This window comes from Syngnathus acus, chromosome 20 (genome assembly GCF_901709675.1).
Source record: "Syngnathus acus chromosome 20, fSynAcu1.2, whole genome shotgun sequence".
NCBI classification, from domain to species: domain Eukaryota; kingdom Metazoa; phylum Chordata; class Actinopteri; order Syngnathiformes; family Syngnathidae; genus Syngnathus; species Syngnathus acus.
The window spans coordinates 7,317,631-7,335,238 of NC_051104.1; the positions used below are offsets into that span (position 1 = coordinate 7,317,631).

At 42.4% G+C, this 17,608-nt stretch overlaps 1 protein-coding gene across 1 annotated transcript in view; it reads right to left on the reverse strand.

Annotated features, from left to right (window-relative positions):
- ctnnd2a (catenin (cadherin-associated protein), delta 2a) overlaps positions 1 to 14,370 on the reverse strand; it is a 124,277-nt gene extending 109,907 nt beyond the window's left edge. The window contains 1 exon segment of the mRNA XM_037279440.1: positions 13,918 to 14,370. The gene's annotated coding sequence lies outside the window, so the exon portion shown is untranslated.
- Between the last annotated feature and the right edge of the window lie 3,238 nt (positions 14,371 to 17,608).

Here is a 17,608-nt window from a genome sequence, read left to right on the forward strand (position 1 = left end):
AGATTTTATTTTTTAACTTGCAGGAGCGACAGAAGCTGTGATCATTTGTCGATCGCGGCTTCTGTCACAGTCATTCTTGCAGTACGTATTGATTTTGACAAAAATAAATAAATGTGGGGATTCCAGCTGCGAGCAAGATATCACAAACCTAATGTGGTAACAGCTAGGAAAGGGAAAATCTGCCTGCGCCAATCTTGAAAATGCATGTCGGGTTTTACGTTCCCTCTGGAGGAGCGATAAGCCAGAGTAAAGCCCAGAAGAAACCAGAGGATGAGACTGGAGGTGGACGTGGCTCACGTCTCCAGCGGCCTTATTGGCTCATTGAGGAGGCGGCTCACACACGGCTGTGATCTCACGCCTGAGGCCCGCTGCACTTCGGCGGCCTCAAAGGCGTTCAATCGATACCTGCAGCTACTTTGGCTCCTATGATATGCTCAACTTTATTACTCTGATGTCCATCGTTTATCACAAGTCATCCGGTACCAAATAGTAACATTCAATGGCTTTCAATCCTGTGAAAATGCATTTATTGTCTGTGGTAGCCTGGAGTGTGCAACAGCACGCATTTGCACGCACGGCGTGCTGCTGCAGTCGATGAAGCAGGTTGACCTAGATTAGGGTGTGTATTCACAGACGTGCTGGAGAAAGCATCAGCATAAAAAGTCAGAAATGTATTCCCTCACAGTCACACAAGAGGTAAAAAATAATTCCAAACTTTCTTGTCCTTGTCACACAGCCCCTTAGTAACGTTCCTCCCCGCAGAATTTCCCTCATAATGTCACTTCTTTTGACACTGGAATAGAAGGAGGGAGTCAAGTAAAAGAAGTGAAGGAAAGTCTAGGAGTGTCGCCTGATGCCAAAATTACATCTTTATCCATCTGACATATTGTGCGGGACAATCTATCTATACCAAGGGTGAACAAACTTGGCCAGTATGATTTTTTTTTTTTAACTTGTTATACACGCTTTAAACTAATCGCTCAATCAAGCAATTCCACATTCGTTAAGTAATGCTATTTTTTTTTTTCATATTCGTTTTGGGCTGGCCCACATCTCCTCACCTTTATGGGGGCCTTTATGCCGCATTTCCAACTCAATGGTGGCTTCCATGGTAGACGTGACAGCATTCAAAAGGAGATACTACCTCGTCATCTCTAGTTCTCAGGTATCTAGCCTATTCACAAAACTGACAAGACAAAAGCAAAAAGCTGCCAAACATAAATCCAAGCGTCCCTCTTCAACCCATTTCTGCCTCTACCACACTTCTTGTTCCCGTTCAAATTTCACCCTGCAATCTCCAATGTGATGTCACTCGCCGCCTCCTCTAAATAAGTAGGGCAGCTACTTGGAGAGGGGGAGATCAGAACTGACAGGTCAGTCTCCTAAACAAGCTGCATTAAAAAGGAAACTGGATTGAACAAGCTGGATAGAAAAGGAAAGGAGCAAGTAACTTTTGATATACTGCTGCTATGAAAATGTACATAACAGTTGTTTTAAAAGCTTTTACAAGGGGGAAAACAACAGCGATTAGTTTTAAGTGCCGGGAAGACACATTACTCAAAATGAACAAAATCTTGTCTGCTCTGACACAGACTCCATCATTTTATGACACCCTTCAGATTTTAAGTTGTATTGAAATAAAAAATAGATACAGTCCTGCTTATAAAGTGTTCATGTTTTTGTGTGAAATTTATCCAGGTGGTTTGCCAGTCTCGAGGCTGTGGGGAAGTTGCGGGGGCGGAGGTAGAATCCCCCCTGCTGGAAGCTTTTGGGGGTGGGGGATACAACATTCACACATTTCATCCCTTGCAGCCTTTGACATTTAATACACGCATGATGTACACCTGGCGTGACGGCACTGGCAAAATACACACTCAATCACAAGCTGTTAATGAAAAATAAATATGAAGGCAAGCGAGACTGGCAGAGGCAAAACTGTCAGGGTTGAATGTTTATTTGGAACAACACGGTAGAGGCTAGTTAGCACATAATGCTGATAATATTTATGTCAACAAAGTTGACACGGTGTTGACCCTGGAACAGGTCGTTCTATTATCTAGTTTATATAAAAAAAATTTTAAAAAAAGACTCCAAATAGGTGTGTGACAATGAGAGAGAATTTTGTTAATTCGCAATTTACCCTTTTTTCTCTCCACTTTCTTTTGTCATTTCCAGCTAAAACAACATCATTTTAATTAGCGGTGCAATGAATAAATCGACAAATAATCGTTTGCCAAATTACTGATCATTATTTGTGATGATCGATGAATAGTTTGGATACCTTTTTTCCATTTAAAATTGTCCAAATACTCTAAAATGTAGCCACTCAACAGCAAATATGAAAGCAGATTATTAAAATGATTATTTGGCTGTTTTTCTGTTTCCTTAAAGAGTTGTATTAATTCATCAGTATGTTTAATATTGACATTGTAGCTTGAACAGGAGGTGATTTCTTATATTAGGTCATCATTCTGTAATGTAGCTAAATAAAGCCACTAGAATGTTTCAGATCTAATAAGGCAACAGATGTTATTCCTACGCTCCTCCAGCACAAAATCTTCCTGCTGCTTGTGTTTGATCGCACTAAGGTGCCATACATCTGTCAGAGGTGGGGAGTGAAGTGGTCCCACTGGAACCTTGCCTCATCCTTCCTGCATGACGTCACCCTCTCGCTCACTCGCTTCTTCACGTGCTCCTCTGTGCAGCTCTGCATTGCTTCTCCTAATTTCCTTTGCATTATTTTAAAGTTCAACCATTTTTTCTCTTTCATGCAAACGATTCGAATGGTGTGCGTGTACATCAAGACCGGATGCCACTGGGCTGCCATTTCTCTTATCAGCCACTGAACACGGAGAAGTCGGCAGCCGACTGTGTAGCCTGTGTGTGTGTGTGTTGGGTTGAATTGTAATTGCAACTGTTTGTTTGGTAATGGTTGGATAAGCGTGTAACATCATGTGCAAGTATGTACGTGTCTGTCAGAGGCACAGCGAAACAGACGGAGAGAGGGCGAGGGAGGAAGACAAGATATAAGTCTCTCGCTCTCCTGTCTTTGTCACTCTGTCGCTGAGTCCAAAGCCCCTGGGTGTCAGTGGCATCTTCCACTGTGTTAATCTCTGTGTAATAACTGAATCACAGGCAAAACAATAGAGCGCTGTGTCCATTGTCACTAGCCAAAAGGCCCAGGGGCAGATGGTTTGACGGTCTAACTGTTGAAGGACAAAATGTGTTTATGTGCAGACAAATAGATGCTTCAAATGTGAAAGTCGGATGCACAAAGCCACGTCTGATGGGAATAATTGGAGGACGTTAGTCAGATGCTCCTGACTCATTCAAAATCAACAAGTTGCTATTCAAAGACACGAGTTTCTATTCAAGTAGATACAGAAGAACCAGGGAGTTCCAATGCTGTTGAAATGCAAAACTTAGGAAGAAAAGAAAATCGTGTCTCGACAGACCATTATGACTATTGTGCGCGGTGTCGTCTGTCATATTGTATTCACTATAATGACCTGTCAGATTGGCAAAAATGTCATAAGGCTTTTAAAGTAAGGCAAAATAGAGTGTACAACCTCAACAGATACAAAGCTGGGCAAATTGGTCCCAATTACCTACTTTCAATATGGAAATGGGAGTTTAAAACATTCAGAGAGGAATTTTGTCACCACATTAAAAGGTCAACATTGTTATTTAAATCACTTTTGTTCATTTGAACCCTCACGGATATTTTAGTAAACATTCATCCTGAGCATAGAGAGGAATTTATTTCTACCGATTGAGTCACTTTAGCATCACCATCCACCCTTCCGAATCATTGCAGCTGACTACTATTAGTCATTCTTCGTGGAACAAGCAGAGCAGTGGCTGCTAAATAACAATTACTGTACATAAATAAAAGGTTCGGCCTGGTTGCATTCGAGGTGTTGGTTAGAGCGTGGCTCAAACAACTTTTGCCCAGTCCTGTACATCAGTGCGATTCCCTCATTGTGGATTCTTCCTCTCTGTCTATCGCACTTCCTCAGGGGGGTAATGATGTTCTTAGTCGAGGCTATTACCACAAGAGGCATATCGGACCTTGGTGAGTTGTAAAGCTTCATGGCTTGACGTCGACCCCCAGCAATGTGTGTGTGTGTGAGGAGTGTTTCTGAAAGTCAGATTGACAAGGAAAGAAAGATGGATGACAATCCAACGCAGTTCAAATTCAATTTGTATCGCTACAGTAATTTTAGGACTGATTGAAAACAACTACAGAGATCACCAAAGCCGTGTGTCCGTGGCAGGAAAGTGAGTCCGATTTGTTTCGAAGCGTGAACGGCACATGTTAAAGCTCGCAGGTGTTTTCACGCAAGCTCCCCTTAAGAAGATTTCTCCAAGTCGGGATCTATCTCGCACGGTGGAGCCCATATCCGCGGGAGCCAACATCAAGCCGATTTTCCCGGCTAATTCCGCAGCTGCTGCCCACTGCTGAGCTTTGGGAAGCGCAAAGGGCCTCCACGGAAAGCACCTTCTCTTTCTAATTCGGATCATTTGTTGACACGCGTTCCATCTTTCCACATCAATACTTTCTCACCCGACTGATATTGCCGTCTTTCCACAGAGGTCAAAAAATGAACTATTCATTCATTGTTCTGCCTCTGATTGACAGTCAGAATATTTTCATGACAAAATTGGTACCTTGTAGTATAATCATAGCCACTTTTCTGACATTGATTTAATTTCCATTTGGCAATACGTCATTTGTAAAAACGTGGGCTTTGGAGCAAAGGATCATGGTTCAAAACCCACCGAGGACCAAAAATGCTTGTCTGATTCTTGACTACAATCATATTGCCCTTGGGCAAGACATACATAAAATATGGATCAATGTTGCAGCAAAATGCTAAAGCTAGATAAGGATAGCTTCTTCATCTGCTTACAATGGATATTTTCCATCTCTTTCCTCATCACCATTGTTTTTTGAGAATAGGTCAAAAGGCAAAAAAGGTAGAGTGGGTAGAGTTCATCCTTTGCTGCCGTCTGAAATGAGGTCAACTCATCCGCTTTATCTTTCTTGAAGTCATGAAAAGGATCAGCAGAAATTAAAACTAAGAATGTGACGCCACGTATTGTTATTAATAATCTGACATGCCAATTAAAATCATCAGTGTTTGATGAGTCCATATACAGTCGAGTATATTCAAACTTCTTCTCCCCATTAACTTGACATGAAAAATCCACAACAGATTCACACTACGTTACGTTTGAATTACAAATCTACAGTGTAGTCTCATTTGTGAGTGACACATATCTCATTTATGCTCTTAGACTGGCTTGGATTGTAATTGGCTAGACTAGACTGACATAAAACTGATTATTAGTAGTTTGCCTTGTTGTCCAATTTGTGCTCAGCTTGGTAATAACGTCCAAACAGTAGACTATGGCAGCACAGTGGACTAAAGAGGCCTTATTAACCTTGTGTTTGCAGGCTAGCACTGGCACCCTGGCATTTAATAACAACACTATTGATTGGGCATAGAGCAACAGAACCGCCTCAGAGAATCAAGCATGCCGAGGATCACGGGTCACGCTTCTCTCGTCCCCTCACCGCTCACATATGACGGGTTGACGCTATTAAATTAGCATTTCAAATGTCCCCTTGGAGAGGTTACTGTGCTGTAAAGATAGATCAGCCGCTTCCCCTGGAGGCCAAAGTTAATGAGATCTCACCACACCTTTGTTCCAAGAAATTTATAGAATTGTTTTGATAGTGGGCAACTTTAGAGGTGGTAGCTCCACGCGGAATTCATTCTTCACACTCATTGATCACAATCAATACTTCCTGGTATATTATACTGTTGAGCCAGTGATCTTTGTGTTGTCATGGCAACTAGAGTGACCTGGCAGGTAGTTACCATGGATTCTCAACTACTACCTTGGTGGGAACCTTCTGACCTTCAATTTAGCCCGGAGCGTGTCTAACAAAGACAAGACAGCAAAGGTGGGAGGATGTTTTCCTTAATCGTTCCAACCTTCACACTGGGATATCGTCATTAGGTGGTCATGCGTGTTACAGAGTTGGGAGGCCAGCAGGTGTTCTGTGGCCTCTTGTAGTCTTTGTCAATGACGCAACATAACTGCAGGTACTGATTGTATCCTGTATTGCTTGACTTCCATACAGCCCCGATTGGGCTCAGTTCCCACTCCAGGATGATTTGGATGAGAGTGTGAATGGTTTTCTTTCTTCGTGTGCCCTGTGGCTGACTGGCAACCAATTCAGAGTGTAGTCTCAGCTGGGATACGGTCCAGCTCCGAGCAATTCTGAACAGAATGCAAAATTGTAAACAAATGGGCTATACGTAGCAGAAATACAAAAACCAATGGGCTATACATGTCCAAATCATGTGGAATTCTTTGGTGACCCATTCCATGCATTACATTGTGTCGTATTTAAAAACTAGAGAGATACAGTGTTCTTTCGCTTTAAGACTTTATCATGTCATACTTTGAAACGCACAAAACCTGCTGGTTCTCACGCTGGGCTGGCAAATTTAGTGCCTCCACGAAATCAAAGCAAGACTCATGATATTAGTGATTGACAATTCTTCAACAGCTAAATGCACGTACTTGCCATGATAAATGGATAAAGACAAGATGCGTATTGAAATGTCTGGTAATGATCACAACACACAAGGTCAACGGGCTCATTGGTCTTTCTTTAGTCCTAATTGACTTTGTGTTCCCTGGTAAATTAGTTTCTCTCTGACATTGATATCAAAAAATGATGATATCACAAATATCAGGGGAAAAATATATCACTTGTGATGCAAATTTGCATTGCAGAAAACCAATAAAGTCCAATATCGTCTGAAATAATCACATCAGTGAATATGCATGCATTCCATTCCCTGGCTGCGACATGGACATGTGTGCAACTAGAAAGTAAATAAGCTCAACTGTTTGTGTCGTCTTGTCTCCGCACGGCCCAGTGAGACGGAGGGAAGCAGAGGAAGACAGATATTGTGCATGTCTGTTCAAAGGATTTGTTTCGTTTCTTATTCCCTATGAGAATGCCTGTCTGCCACTCTAAAGCTTGCGCATTGCGAGCCTAATTGGCCTGAACAACAGTGTGCGGTTAAGCTTGCTTCTCGTCCAAGGCTGTGGTATTTTGTTTAGATTTTTTTTTTTTGTTTGGGGAGGGGGTGCTTTCATACAATAGTCTTTCGATTATAGCAGAATCTAGTTAATTAGCAAAGCCAAATCATGCACATTCAATCCTGGCCAAGCCAAAAATAAATGACAGCACAAATTAAATGCCAGATGGCATTTGAAAAGTCACCATCACTTTTCCAAATTGTGTCAAGCTTTTTGTTTGTGTGAAGCAGCCAAACCGCCAACTCGTTTCTGATCCTCACTGTGGACTTAAAAATATTGTTCAAGGCACACCCAGCCACATCTTTATACTTGGTGTGGATCTGAAACCCACAATGCACCACAGATTGTATCTCCAACCAACTAGACTCCATTTATAATGAATGAGTGTGACAATAGAGGTGTCTTCTGGGTGGAGAAAAAAAGATCATGCTTTAAAATATGATACAATACAGAGAAACGTTACTCACGGCATTTCTCAGAAGCGAGAGACAAAAGAGCAGAGGCATTAACGCAATTCAAATTCATGAGCCGCCAAACATGTACGTCAAATGATATGCAACGGCGATTGTTGTTAACGTCATGAATTATACATCCGCGCAAGACACAGATGAGTGAAATCAACGTTCACTTCTCATCCTACAACCCAGCCATGCTGGAGACGTCGCACGAGATGGAACCAAAACATCAATTAGTAGACGGCGTGATGCCACATGAGTGACCACGGCGTTTTGCTTACACACACAAAAGAATGTTGCCATTTTCTCAACGAATATTCTCATTACGGGGAAGTTGTCAGCAGGAATTCCACAGCTGTTGATGATCACATGTATGGAGAACACAGCACTGGCAATTAGCATCCTTCCATCCATCCATCCAAGCTTATTTTGTAACCAAACTTTTTTTTACCAATAAAAGTATAATTACCTGCTTTAAGGGGTGGATAAAATCACCACCTGTTATATTTGTGATCACAGTCGGATAACTGAAGAAGGTAACTTAAGGAAGATCATTTCCTCAGATTCTTCAATGAATTCAGTCCTGTGAAAAATGTACGGAAAAGTAAGTGTCGAGAAGGGCACAATTAATAAATACAAATTACCATCTATATAATTTTCCACTGAATTGCTCATATTCCCTATCATTCACTGCATCCCCATATACGAGGCACCTACGCTTTCCTTCTATCGCATCTGTAATATATAATTCAGCAAATGTTAACAGCATAGAAACCTATTTGGTAGCTTAGCAACCACATGCTTATGCCGGCCCGCTGTGGATGCCACGAAAAAACAAAATGCAGTGTGAAAAAGCCTTAAATTGGCTGTAGGTGTCAAAAAAATAATAATATAAACTTGTGCTCCTTTTGTGGTAGTTTTGACACTTTTGGTAGCTGAATAAATTGAATCGATGAATAATCGTTTTTATTAATCATGCTTTCTATATCAGTCAAGATAGTGTTGATAAGAAGGCGGCAATGAGAATCAACAATTGAATCATGTGCTGCTGGTTTGCCTTGCAGAAATACCAATGTTGCACGTTGTGTATCTAAGGCTCCACTTTGATGCTAAATGAAGTCGGGCGCACCTGCTAGCTGAGCTCATTATTAATACAGCTCATCAAGTATGGAGAGTGAGCCCCAGATGTGACGCCGTGGCTGCTCTTGTATCTGCACATTTTTCCATGTACTGTACTTTACATTTCACATCCTTTTGGCGTGTGAAAATTCTGACTTTCTTCATCACAAGCTCTCCATTTTCCACCTCCCTGTCTTTCACTTTACACTCCATCTCCCCATCATTTTCGCCACTTACCCCTTCCTGTGAATTCCCGCTTGTGTCACCTGCATCCTTAACCCAGTGTACCTTCACGCTGTTTTGTCACTTCACATTTTCCTCACCGCTCTCCTCTTTTTATCACTATCATTTCTTGACTTCTTTCTTTGTCTCCCTGGCTGATCGGGAAGACAATAGAGTGGAGGAGGAGGAGGGATGATGATGATGATGGAGGGAGCCCCATCTGTGGCTAGCTCATTAGAACAAGGAGCAGAAAGCACACTAGAAGGCATCCACACACACTTTGCTGCCCTGCTGGCACCATTCCAACGCTGACACATCGCTATCTCCAAATCTGGCTGTCATTAATCACACCGTGTACAACACATAACAACAATGTGAATGGTGCGATGCTTTCGAAACCACCTGCACTGTCAAGCGACTCTGGCAAATTCAATGGAAACTTAAACTATGCCCTAAGCCCTCAGACATTTGCTTTCCTTTACAAATGACAAAAAGAGTACATTGCATTTGAAATGGAGAGATTAAAAGCTGAAGGGCACTCAGATGGTGCAGGGAAAAAAAAGAGAATCCACATAAGCTTACTTTTTGACCGGCACGTGAAATTCGTGACACATGATTGAAGGGATTTAAAACAGTCTTATCCATCTTGAACAGTTCTTCCCTTTTATCGGAGACTTTATTCATAAAACCTGTTTGGCACATTATCTGCAGAGTTTCTAATGTCAAGGCCAAATCTTTTTCAACACCTCTAAGAATGACATGTTATACCTCGAAAAAGTTTGACAACCCTTTTTGGTTTTAACCGGGAGGTCGGCAGATGGTGAAGGGACACTTGGTGCAAGTGAAAGTCGTATCTCCACTCAGCCAATACATGAGCTTAATAAGAACTGGGGTAGTATTAGGGCCACCTGTTCATTTTTACAAAATGAAAAATGCTCATACCAAAAGGATTACGTTTCGACATTTGTAAAATAAAAGATTTGAAAGAGCTCTCTGTGGATGAACAAGTGCGGTGTTGCTGCACTACAAAGTAAAATTACTGTAATAAAGCATTTTTGCCACAACTATGAAGGAGTAGAAGGGCACCAAATGGCAAAGAAGAAATAAAAGCAGAAGTAAAATGAAACTTTTTTTTAAGGTCCTTTAAATATATCTTGAATTCTGAACCAAACAATTTTTTTCTTAAAAAAACATCTTGCACTGTAGTGTTAAGAAATAATAATTAAAAAAGATCAAATAAAACAAGGAAACTAAGCATTAGAATGTTAAAAGACCCCCACCCTTTTACAGATGATGACTCCACAAGGGGGCGCAAATTCCCTATGCATAATCCAATGATTGACATGTCTTACCAGTTATACTATTACACAACAATTTCAGTTGTTGTTTTTTTTGAAGGGGGGCACTTACATAATGAACATGCTAGAAACCACCAATGCATATGTGGTGTAACTTAACCTGTGACCATTGAGCATGTACAAATGATTCAGTGCAGGACAGTGCAAGCACTTTGATACTCTAAGTAGCTTCATAATAGGCAAGGGATATTTTTAAAGTGATAAATGTACTTCTCTCATTTTCTCCCTTTTATCAACGTAGTCCTATTGACTCTTAGAGGTCAAAAGCTCAGTGACAAGCCGGTCCTCCAGTAAAGGATTTCTCTTGCCACTCAAGGCCATCCTTGCCACTAGAAACTGAAGGCCTTGAACCTTAATCTTGTAGTCCACAACTAATCATAGCATCAAGCTTAGAGTACAACTCATCTATGACCATATTTCACTTGTCAAAGTGGATGTTGAACGTGCTAAATTTACAACGCGACATCAATGCGAGGATCTGCCCAAGGATGACGAGGAATAACGCAACAGTATATGACCATTAAACTATGTTAGTCATTGAAAAGTATTTTCATTATAATGCAGCCAGACGCTGTCATCAGCACTTATGAAGAAAACGGTAATGATTACACATTAGTTTTTTGAATGGACACAATTAAGAGCAAGATAGATCATTGCTTAAATATGTCCCCGTGGGACGGCCATGCTAGATGCTATAATGTACCGTGAGGGGAAAGAAGAGTGATGCTACAGGTTTAATGGCGCGTAACGTGTATTTAATCGTGTAACACTTCGACCCTTATGGGGAACATTGTAAAAGTGTCCATTAGCGACTGTGCATTGTGTGTTTTGTCATTAAAAGAGCTCATCGTAGAAAAAGCATGAATGATTGATGAGCGTATGGGGGCTGTCAACACCTCCCACGAGTCCATCAAAATGCAATCAAAGCAGCGGGCAAGTTCACAGCTCGTGTCACTCGGCTGTGGTCCACCCATGACATATGCTTAGATGAAAGAGAAAGCATCAAATCTTAAATGTCCCACTTTGCCTTTTTTCATTTTTTTCTTTCGTCAGTCATTCCAGAAATGTTGGAAATATGCTGCAGTATTTTGCTCAAAAGAGTGACTGTTTTGCTATTGGAGGGAATGCTGATGACAGTTAAGCATTCACATTCGTCCATAATGTGTCACTTGAAATGTAAAATACTTGCTACTTGGACCTGCTGAAAATTTCCTCTAATTGGTTATGGCCCTGACATGGCACTCGCCTACACCGGCGGCGCTAGAAGGGGTTCTGCGGGGGCACTGCCCCCCCCCCCCCCCTCCCGGGAATTATGGTCATTTCCACCCATCCCCTGCAGGAAAAATTTAATCGATCTGCGTTTTCTGAAGAATTTGGTGGGGGGGTTAAAAAAAACAGGTACAGACTAAATCTAATTTCTTTAAGTGCTCAATCCAAAAAAAAAAAAAACATCCTGGCCCTGCAAACTTTAAAGAGGTCAAAAGAGTCTCACTCGCTGGCTACTTAGTGTGTCGTTTTACTATTCCGATAACTCCCAGGGAAAAGAAAATCAAAGCAGAAAGGAAGTAAAGGTCATTTTGGCGTCCGCCGCGTCTCGACTAGTTTATGACAAAGTGGCGAAACGTGAAACAACCCCAAGTATATGGCTCCAGGTGGACTAACTATTGATGCAAACGCCTCTTCGGTCATCAGCATCCCTCTTTCGAGGCCAGCTCATCATGGCAGCACTTTGGACTGTCGTCAGCACTCCATCCTCGTGGACGCCAGCCAGCAGCCGCGCCGACCGATCAATAGGCACCGGCGGCTAGCTTTGCCCCACCCCCCCCCGTCTCAACTACAACACTATAAAGACTGCTGTGTTGTGCCGCCGCTGCATAATGATTAAGCATCCCACGCTGCTGTGTGAATTAGCCTAATCTGTGTCCGCAACCAAAGGACGGACGGGGACTTCACATGCCCGCTAGAGACAGAAAAGAAGCTCGTTTTTGGAAATTTAGACGAAAGGAAGGCGCATGAGAGGGGGTCGCGTGTTTGTGACAAAGAGAAATATGGCACGAGAACGCACTGATGATGGTAATAAGTTGTGAAATGGTTTCTCACTTTATTAAAGCGGAACCTCAAATGCCACCATTTGTAATTGCATGCCTCCATTTTCTATACAGCTCATTAGAGATGCAGCCAAGTTGGAGACAGCTTTGGAACATTCATGGGGAACAACTTCAAATTTTGCGGTCAGCAAATCTCACAAGACCTCAGCTCAGCCAGCGGCAAATGACCTCGACTTATGTTGTACTTTTTGCCTCATTGTTTTCAAAACAGCAAATAGGTGATTTTTTTTCAAATAACAGATGGGTTGCAAAATATCTTCAGAATGATCTCAATAAAAACAAAAGACCCTTGATGAAAACTAACAAAATAACTATAACTAAACATTTCCGTTAACTAAATGAAATTAAAAAAAAAAACGCTTTCAAAAAATAAGTGAAATTACATGTTGCATAACTAACCAGAATTCAGTACAGTCATAGCAAAAACTACCTTGTTTTTGGTTTTGTCAATTAATTTCATAGACAAGCTGATCTTATTTTAAATCTGTTTATTATTTATTTTACAGGAAGATCAAAAAGTCTGTAGCTGATTATTTTCTATTTCCTTTACACCCGGCAAGGAAAATTGGTTTGAAATACAGCGTAAACGAATTGAAAATCCTCAGCCTCTGCGAATGGACTGAGTTGACCTTAATGGTTCCACTGTGTAGCTTTTATACCCTTGACTATTAACTTCTACTGTCTGGGACCGTACGTGGTAATGTCGGAGTCCAGTAATTTGCCCCCTGAGATACATTCATGTAAATTGGACCTTGAGGGACACCAAAGTGCCCCTCAACATGACACACGATTCGTGTTTTACTTTGGACATCCACACTGCATTTAAGTTCAAGTCAGAGGAAAAACATTGGCAATCTCCAAAGCAAAGCTTCTTCTTTTTTTTTTTTAACACTTACAGTATGTTCTCAGAGTTCAATGCCATACGGTGAGACCTTGGCGTATATAATCGAACCTTTTCCCCCTGCTCGCTGCATGATGATGCTGTCCATCATGTACCTGTCAAAGTGCTGACATGCAGGAGGCTGTGCATGTAGCCACATCATGTCTAATAACACGCACCCACCCCCCTCCTCTCCTCTCCTCTCCTCTCCTCTCCTCCCTCCAGCTCATCAGCAGGATCTATTGCACGCCCTTGACAAACTGCCAGCGCAATCCCTCTCCTGCAAAATGTCTATTTATCATCCCAAGTAAGGCGAAACATGGACATTTCCCCGGATCATCTGTGGAACTCATTGAGAGCAAGCAGTGTATTAAAAGCAGAACTTCACTTAGTTTTAACGAGCCTTCCTTTTCTCTCACGCAAGAGTACCTTCAAATACAATCAATGATGCCATCGGATCACTATTGAGGCAGTATGCATGTTGTCTGATCCAATTTTGAGGGCAACAAAAGATTTTGAATAAGCTCCTCCATACATGACCAAGTGTGTCCAACAAACATTTTGCACGTCCCAATGTGGTGGGCGACAACATGCCATTTAAATCCTCCATGTTTAAAAGCATCAAATAAAATCACGCCAAGACTTACCTAAATGAGATCGTGGCCACCGTCCCAGCCACCGGCGTCTCCTCAATTCACCGTCCGCCCCTAGTGTGCCTTTCCTCGGGGTCCAATTCGCAGCGTGCTCGCCTCAGTTTAGGATAGAAGAGCGCGTCCGGTCGGCTCGTCCTGCTTCCGGGGATGTGGAGGATGCAGCGTGCATTTGCAGTTTGCAAAAGGACTCAGGCATCCGCGTGGCGCAGGTGGAGGAGGACGGATGATGGGAAGAAGAAGAAAAAGCAGGTAGCTCGAGGGCTTAGGAGCGGAGGGAGGGAGCGAGGGAGGGAGGGAGGTGTGCAGGCGCTGGGAGAGCGGAGAAGCACTGCGGTGACAGGAAGATCACCGGCCGGAAAGGAGGCAGACAGCCGCTCTCTGTCTCGCTCGGCCACTCACTAACCGGCTCGCTCGCGCACGCGTCAGTTGCGCCCTTTCAATCGTGTGGCGTGCTGTGCTGTGGTGTGGTGTGGCGCGCCCTCTGCAGCGGCAACGTCAATACAACAGGCAGGCAGGCAGGCAGGCGGGCAGGTGTTCCCTCCTCTTCCGTGCATTGTTCCAAACTGTGCGTGGGAGGCGTCCTCCCTTGCAAACTCGCACTATCTATCCTATTGTGTTTCTCAAATCATCTGCAATCGGGAGTGAGCATTTAGGTGCGATTTGTATAAGCTACTTCACGTTGGAGGCAATCATCATCATCATGGTGACAGTTATTTGTGCATTACCTTCAGGTGCGCGAGGGCTCGCTCGACCTCTGGTTCAAGCCCAACCCAACGGTGGTAGGCTGGATTTGACACCTGTGCGTGCAGTCCAATTTCAGGCAAATGAGGTGAAATTGGATCATTTCCGCATGTGCCAGGTGTGCAGTACCCCTCCCTTCCCTTCCATTCCATATGCATACTGCCGTTTTTATAATGAATATCAAATGATGTCGATTATCCAAAGTTAGCTCTTTTCGTCCTTCCTCGGCATGTTTTTATTCCTAAACTGCTGATCAGATCTTCAATCCTCGATGTCTGAGCAAACTTTCATGACCTTGCCTTGTTTGCTTGTTACCTTGCATGTTAGCAGGAAAACCGCTAGAGGGCGCTCTCGGTCTGAAATTCAACCTGAGCCCAATGCTGTACCTATGCAAAAAGCCTACAAAAATAATTAGACATAATGCTGCTATCATTTCAACAACGTGTAGAGATTTAATATTTGCTATTGTTAAATAAAAGAGGGCAAGAATTACAAATAAATACTTGGTACCATATATCAATTACATCAGAAGAAAAGATTTAGTAGGACATCCCATAAAAGTTATACTGCATGTAAAACACTATGCCCGTGTCATTCCATGAAGGCGCTGTCTCCGGGGGTGGTTCCAAACATTCTTTTCAGCTGTCAGATTCCACGCCCTGCTCAGCTAGTCCCACGCCAGATTCGGGTCAAAAGTGTGAAACTCGAAAATAAATAGTTGATTCAAAACATTTACCAAAGCGAGGCAAAACTGTTTTCAACTCGAAAAAACATTTCATACAAGTTTTTTATTTTTTATTTTTTTCAAACTCAACACTTTTATTTTCAGTTTCAAGTTTTATTTTTTCAAGTACGAGTTTTGTTTTTTCAAGTACAAAGCCCCTTTGACCTCCATAGGAACACACAATTTGACAGCATAACGTTCTTCCACACAAAAAAGGCACTGACGACTCACACAAATCTCTAAATAGCCACATTTAAAAAGTGTTGCAATGCCACTTATGGGAAATAAACTCGGAATTGTAGCTTTCACTTACACATATGAAGCAAGAAACTATTACGGGATGTGTTTTAAAAGTCCCACCCTCATGTCTGTGTGTGACTTTGCCAACTATGTTTAAGTTTATGCAATAACTTTAAATTGCATGAGTGCATTAATAAATGAACTTCTTCCATTTACATTTGACAGGGATACGCTTAAACAAGCAAGGCATAGATATCAGAGTTACTTTTAAATATTGAAATTTAAAAGTCATATTAAAAACGGGTGTCATGCATTCAATGCAAATGAAAACAATGCAATTTACCATTGAGGAAATCAACCACCATGCATTCCTGTTGGGGCATATCTCCACATATTTTGAAAGTGAATCATGATTCTCGTGGGCCAATTCAGGACGGGGGAACTGCAGCTCAACCTCCTCGAAGACACTGCCAGGACAATTGAGGGCGGGCTCCTCCGGCAGCCCTTCGCTCTGACTTGGACTTTTTCATTGATTTTCATATGATGTATTATTTGTGCCCTCTCTGCATCCATTTCAACCTGGTGATCCTGAAAGGGGGATCCTTCCATCTGTGGTCCCTTCTCAAGGTTTCTCATTTTCCCCTGGCAGGTTTTTTTTTGTTGAGTTTTTCCTTGCCCTTTTGGGAGCTTAAGATCAGGGGATGCTTTGAGAATAATTGTCAATTTTTGTCTATGTGAAGCCCTTTGAGACTGCTTGTGATTTAGGGCTATACAAATAAACTTGACTTGACTTGAACCATACCACAATCCCCAAAAAGAATCTAGCTGTGTGTGACGCACCAAAAGTGTTACCGTGGTAACGACTAGATTTGGACGGACGTCTTTAATGACCTGAGAGGTGTGGCAAAAACACACACCATTTGTTATGGTCACCACAATAATCATATTGTACATACGGGCCTAATTAGACTTATTGCAGTCATAATGTGACATCCAAATCTATGACTTAGCTGCTCAAGTTTTGGGGGTGAGTCTTGCTTGACAAATAGGGTCAGAAGATTCACAATTAAAGGCCGTGATTTCTTCTGTGGGTGATGTGCTATGTTTTTCATCTAAAGACGCCACACATGCACACACTAAGTGCATTCCAAATATAAATGATCATTTTCTCTTGATGATTAAAAATCGTTATGTGAATGGGCTATTATTGTCAAAGAAGGTGCGTAAAGTCCCACCTCCGTCTGAAAGAGTCGGTATTTGCACAGATTGAAATACGAGAGCAAAGTGGAAGCTACAGTGGCCACGGAAGTAAAAATCACAAAGCCACAGCCGGACGCGTGTGGGGCAGACAGGACGCGATCGCATTCAAACATACGCACGAGCCGAGCTGAGCTGTCCATGCGCGGCGCGGTGCGGTGCGGACACCTTTGGAGGCGGTACAATAACATGCGTGAACCGCATCTTCTCCGGACCATCTAAGCAGCATTAACAACTCCAAAATAATGAATGGCGATTATGAATGAAGAATGACCAATGGTAAGTCGTGCAACTCACGGAGAGTCGCACAACATCCAGAAGCCAGACGAGCCGAGCTGCTCCGGTGCGACCGTTTGATCCTCTCCAACCGTCCCAATGCCTCCTTTTTTTTTTTTTTATATCACTTCCCATTTGCCAGTCAGAAGGAAAGCGAAATTAAATGTGCTTTTTCGGGGAATAGGTGGAGTATTTACAGTACATGTGCCGTTTGAAAGTTTCGTTTTTGATCACATCCTATTTGCACCATGCATGCATGCTAGCCTGCTTTAGAGTCATAAGGTCGGTCATAAATGCTTGACGGGAATATTTTCACGTGTCTTGCAATGCATGTTTCCTTGTTGGCGGCTCACACCGAAATATTAGGAACACGGCAAACTACACACACATTGTTAACTGCAAAATACTACAATCAAAACTGCATTCATATATTGTAAAAGATCAATC